The following is a 6,000-nucleotide window of genomic DNA, read 5'->3' as shown; positions in this document are numbered from 1 at the left end:
TGCACTTCACGAAGGGATCCACCAGTCTAGCGGCTCTGAGATCCAAAATCCGAGACCTGTTTCAGGTCATCATCAGTTGGGAGCATTACAAATCCCAACATCGTGATGTTACGCAGTGTATGAACTGCCTCTCCTACGGCCATGGCACCAAAAACTGCCATATGAAGACTATCTGCGGCAAGTGTGCTGGAACTCACTCGACTGCGTCCTGTGAGCAAGATGATGACATCGAGCCAACGTGTGTCAACTGCGGTGGTAACCACCAAGCCTCCAATCGCGGATGTCCCAAGCGAGTGGAGTTCATCAATATCCGTCGGAAGGCTACGATCAATAATCAGCCCGGTCGCCTCCGTAATCATCGTTCGCCTCCTGCACGCACGGAAGTCCAGTACCCAGCTCTCCAGCCCCGTCGACATGTTCCGAACTTAGAACCACTTCCGCTCAACAACCAACAAGTCAAGCATGTGAGTATTCCTAACAATCGAACAGTCCAGCATCGTCTCGCTGCTGCTGCTGCCCAGCCAATGCCAGGTCCCTCCACCGCCCCTGGTTTATCATACGCTGGTGTTGTCTCAGGTGAGCCTGTCGACGATTCTCCGTTCACCTCGGAGGAACTTGTGACGCTCGTGGCCGAGGTCATCATCATCTTGCGCACCTGCAAGACTCGATCTGAACAGCTTCATGCTGCCCTGTCCCTTGTCACTAAGTATGGACCGTGAAGCCATCAAGATCGTAAATTGGAACGCTTGCTCCTTGAAGAGCAAAAACATCGAGTTTGTTGAGTTTATCAATGAACGAAACATCGACATTGCCATCATAACTGAAACCCACATGAAGCCTGAAACAAACGTCTACCTTCCCGATTTCCGGCTCGTGAGGCTAGATCGAACCAACTCTGGAGGAGGAGGAGTGGCTATTGCAATAAGGAGAAACATCTGCTGTCGACTGATGCCCAGCTTTCAGCTGAAGATCATCGAAGCCGTAGGGGTGGAAGTTTCTACTCCTATCGGCCCCATCACCATCGTCGCGGCTTACTGCCCCAAACAAGTCAACATCAGGGACGGATCGGCAGCAGATCTGCGACGAGATATTATCAAGCTAACACGACGACGGGAAAACTTTATCATCGCTGGCGACCTGAACGCCAAACATCAAGCTTGGGGCAACAATCGGCGCAATCAAAACGGCACCATCCTGAACAACGACCTGCAGGAAGCGCAGTACAACATCTTGAGTCCGGAAACTCCCACCCGGTTGAGTCGGTCCGGTGTTCACGCTACCATCGATATCTTCATCAGCAACATGGGCAATAACATCGCTCAACCTATCACCTATCAGGAACTCAGCTCGGACCACTACCCGGTGGTGACTGAGGTGGGATCCTCCGTAAATCGATTTGAAGCTTTCCGGCGCAACTATCATCGTGTTGACTGGGGTCAGTTCCAACATTGCGTCGACACCGCTGTAGACTACGATGTCCAACCGGAATCGTCCGAAGATGTTGACCGGTGTCTGCGCTCCATCGATCAAGCAATTTCCCGGGCCAGGGAGCTACATGTGCCAGTATCCAGACAGGTGAGTAACACTCTGAACCTTGACAGGCCTACTAAAGACCTCATTAGACTCCGCAACACGATCCGTAGGCAGTACCAGCGTACTGGGCTGCCTAATCTGAAGACCAATTGCAACCGTTTGAGCAAAATCATCCAAGCCAGGATGGTGGATCTCAGAAATATCGATTTTGCAAACAAGATTCGCTCTCTCCCAGATTGTGCTAAGCCATTCTGGAAAATGGTAAAGATTTTGAAAAATAAGCCGAGGGCCATTCCTCCCCTTTCCTCTCCTAACCAAAATTCGGACCCATATTTACTAATAACCCCATTTGAAAAGGCCAATGCTCTTGGACAACACTTTGTAAATTCACATAACCTTGGCCACGCCATGGTGAGTCCCCACGAGCCTGCAGTATCACAGGCAATTGCTAGTGTCGCTGCCACCCCCGTAGTTGTCCCTGACGAAAGTAGAATATCGGCTGATGAGGTGATAGCAGCGATTAAATCAACAAAGAACATGAAGGCCGCTGGTGTCGATGGAGTGGTCAACCTCGAGCTGAAAAACTTAGTGTTGACTTCTTCAAGCATCTTGCAGTGGTCTTCAACAAGTGTTTAATGCTTGGCTACTTCCCTGCATGCTGGAAGTTAGCCAAAGTTATTCCAATTCACAAACCTGGCAAAGACCCTACCAGTGCCAAAAGCTATCGCCCCATCAGCCTCTTGTCCTCCATCTCGAAGCTATTCGAAAAATTGATACTCAGCCGTCTGCTGGTGTTTTCAAATGATAATAACATCTTTCTTAAAGAGCAATTCGGGTTTAGGAAAGGCCACTCTACCATCCACCAACTCGCACGGGTTACTAACATCATCAAGCGGAACAAGTCCGTTTCCAATACATCTGCCATGGCATTGTTGGACGTCGAGAAGGCGTTCGACAATGTCTGGCATGATGGTCTAGTGTACAAGCTGCATCGATACAACTTTCCGATCTACCTCGTGAAGATCATCAAAAACTACTTGTCGGGCAGATCATTCCAGGTCTACTTGAACAATGTCTCCTCTGATACGTTCAACGTTGATGCAGGGGTCCCTCAAGGTAGCCTGCTTGGGCCTATCCTATTCAACATTTTCACGTCAGGCGTTCCTCCCCTGCCGGGTGGTGGTATCCTGTCAATGTTCGCAGATGACACCTCCATCATCTATAAGGGTCGAGTGATCCGTGCTCTGGCGAGTAAACTACAATCAGGCCTGGATGTTTTGTCCGACTATTTTAAGAGCTGGAAGATTTGTATCAATGCAGCTAAAACACAAACCATTCTGTTCCCACACTCGAAAAGTCCATCTTGATAGCACTCCCATTGAATGGTCGAGTGAAGTAGTCTACCTTGGTCTCACCCTCGATAGCAAATTGCTATTCCGATCCCATGTGGACAAGACATCCACCAAGTGTAACATCTTGATCAGGTCGCTCTACCCTCTGATAAACAGGAAGTCCACCCTGTCCCTCAAAAACAAGCTTGCTGTCCACAAGCAAATCATTCTGCCGGCTATTGAGTATGGTATGCCAATCTGGGAGAGTTGTGCTAAGTGCCACCACTTAAAGCTTCAGAGGATCCAAAACAAGATCCTCAGAATGATCCTTAACAGTCCACCGTGAACTCGTAATTCTGAGATTCACCACCTGGCCGGTCTTCAAACACTCGAGGAGCGAAAGACTTCCACGCTGGAAAGGTTCAGAGTCGCCTGTCTGCGATCAAACCACCAGATCATTCGTGATTTGGCAACCTAGTATAAGTAGGTAGGTGCTCAAGTAGGTAGGTTATCAAATTTTTAAATTCAAACCAAAACAATCCCACAAAGGGTATCCTGTAAATTAGCGCTAAACGCAATCATCACATTAGTGCGATCGCCCAGTTTAATGGCTGTCCAAACCTGTTCCACACTGTTCCACGATTCATTTTCGATTGCTCTCGCCTCCAATCCGGAACGGACAGCCACAAGAACGCCACCACCAGTAGGTTTTCGGCTGTTGTTTGGATTCCGATCGCAACGAAAAACCTCATAATCGGATCCGAACACCTGGCTGGAAAGCGTTCGCGAATCGAGCCACGTCTCGCATAGGACAATCACATCATAGCAACGATCCGATACAGCAAGCCGGTAGTCGTCAACATCAGAATTCATTCCACCGGCGTTTTGGAAGAAAATCACGATGTCCTGCTTGCGGCTTACAATCGAACGTCTGTTCTCCCTGGAAATCACGGAAGCATCAGGCAGCGAATGAACATTAACAATACCATGCGGATACTCGCCATAGTGACTGGGTTGGAAGACCAACCACGCTAAGAACCAAGACAGGAACTATAATGAACTCTGTTTAAAAATACTCTGTACTAAGGGGACTCCCTTCTGGAGCTCCACCAACCTCTAGGAGAACTCCTTCTGGGTTCTCCAAAATCTCAACTATGTAATTGGGGCTCCCGGAGATGAACCAGCCTGCGGCTGAAAATCTCCTAAATAGAGATAATGATAATAATAATAGGTTGGAAGACCCCCTCTCCACATCCGGCTACAGGTCCGGAACGACTATGGTGAGCGGCGGCAGCAAATGGCTGGACTGAGACGGAGGCGAGTACATAATTAATAGCGCAAATACGATGTCTGATGCCGATCCAAATTTCAGCACCTTGAATGCCGCCGAATCAACTCTCGTACCTCGGAGCCCGGAACGCGCCGTAGAAAGCCTCGTGGAAGCCCCTAATGCTTCCACGAGGCTTTCTACGGCGCGTTCCGGGCTCCGAGGTACGAGAGTTGATTCGGCGGCATTCAAGGTGCTGAAATTTGGATCGGCATCAGACATCGTATTTGCGCTATTAATTATGTACTCGCCTGTTCTAGCAAGTTGGAATGGGGGTCTTCCACATCTAAAGTCAGGGCCAGGACGACTATGATGAACGCTGACAGGAATAAGCACGACTGAGTTAGAGGAACCGGGGGCTTCCATAAAGCTTTCCACGATGCGTCCCGGTTGCAAAACAGATTGGTTCATCCAGAGTTCAGAAGACATCGAGCTTACTACGTCGTTTTCAGAAGGCGAGGTTGGATGTTGCGTTAAGTATTCGCTGCTGGAAGCGGAAGGTGGCTCAGAAAAAGAAGGTTTTGGAACGTATCGATACTTGCCTGTAAGTACAGGCTGGAAGACCTCGTCACCGATTTCAAAACCAGGGCCAGGACGACTTCTGATGATTAGATCTACAAACAGCTCGACTGGTTCGGAGGGATCAGAGGCTTCTGAAGCGCTGTGTTGTTGCGTCCCAGATCCAGAGTTCTGAGAGTAGTGCCAAAGGTATTCTCAGGAGGATCTCAAAACAATTCCGAGGATCATTTCGAGGAAATTGTCAGGATAATTTGGAGGACCTTAGGCCTCCCTTAGCTCAGTCGGTAACGGCGCAGTTATAAAGCAAAACCATGCTTGAGGCGGCTAGGTTCAATTACCGGCTCAGTTTAGGTTTGTTTGGGGTTGAACATTTTTTCGACTTACCTGGACATACAGTATGCTTACACTAATGTAAAAATGGTACAGACTTAGAAAGAGCTGTCAATTAACAACTGCGGGAGTGCTCAAATAACACTAAGTTGAGGTCCGGCATGAAGTCCCAGTAAAGACGTAATAAAGCCACAGAAGAGGAAGGACATAATTAGAATAATTCTAAAGCGAATCCGAGGTTATTTGCAAGGGAATTCTAAGGATATATCTACGATAGTTTTAAAGGGGATTCTGTGCAATATATTGAAAGAAATTTAAGTGAATTCTTGTGAGTGTCATTAAGAATCAACTAAAAATGTAGAATGAATCCCTAGAGGAATCAGCAAACCAATTCTCTAGGGACTAACAGAAATATTCTAGATGTCGAACATCAAGCAGATTCTGAAATCGCGAACTTAAAAAAAGTATCTGAGACTTCCTTTTTAAATATTCTAGCCTTAGATTTTTTTTAATCTTGGACTTAGACAAATTCTTAAATTTGGTATAATTTTTAATTTGTCGAGATTTCAAACTTGAAAGATTTTTGACAAATTTAGGATCTCAGACTGAAGAAATGATCAGGAAGATGAGAGACCAGATTTATCCTTTTTCAAAATATGACTAGTTCTTTCGAGTTATACGACCATGTAAGCCCTCTATGGTTCACTGGCTACTGGTACATGCATATTTTACGAAATTAAGGATAATGGAATTTTAAAGAAAAAATATTAGGCCTTAAAAAATTCAGCATCTTCTAAATGGATCCAATGCACACCGTGTCTTTAACTGAGTGAACTGAGCTATCAGAGGCTCCTAACAGATGTCTGAAAGTCGATCCCGAAACCTTGTGACAATGGATACGATCTAGGAGCTCGATTGTAGGTAGATAGGGCAGTCAAAGATTTCGTTTGGTGGGTGTTA

This window comes from Ochlerotatus camptorhynchus, unplaced genomic scaffold, assembly GCF_037179485.1.
Source record: "Ochlerotatus camptorhynchus isolate MF236.1 unplaced genomic scaffold, CSIRO-AGI_Acam_v1.1 ptg000006l, whole genome shotgun sequence".
NCBI classification, from domain to species: Eukaryota; Metazoa; Arthropoda; class Insecta; order Diptera; family Culicidae; genus Ochlerotatus; species Ochlerotatus camptorhynchus.
Note: the sequence above shows the minus strand (reverse complement) of the source record.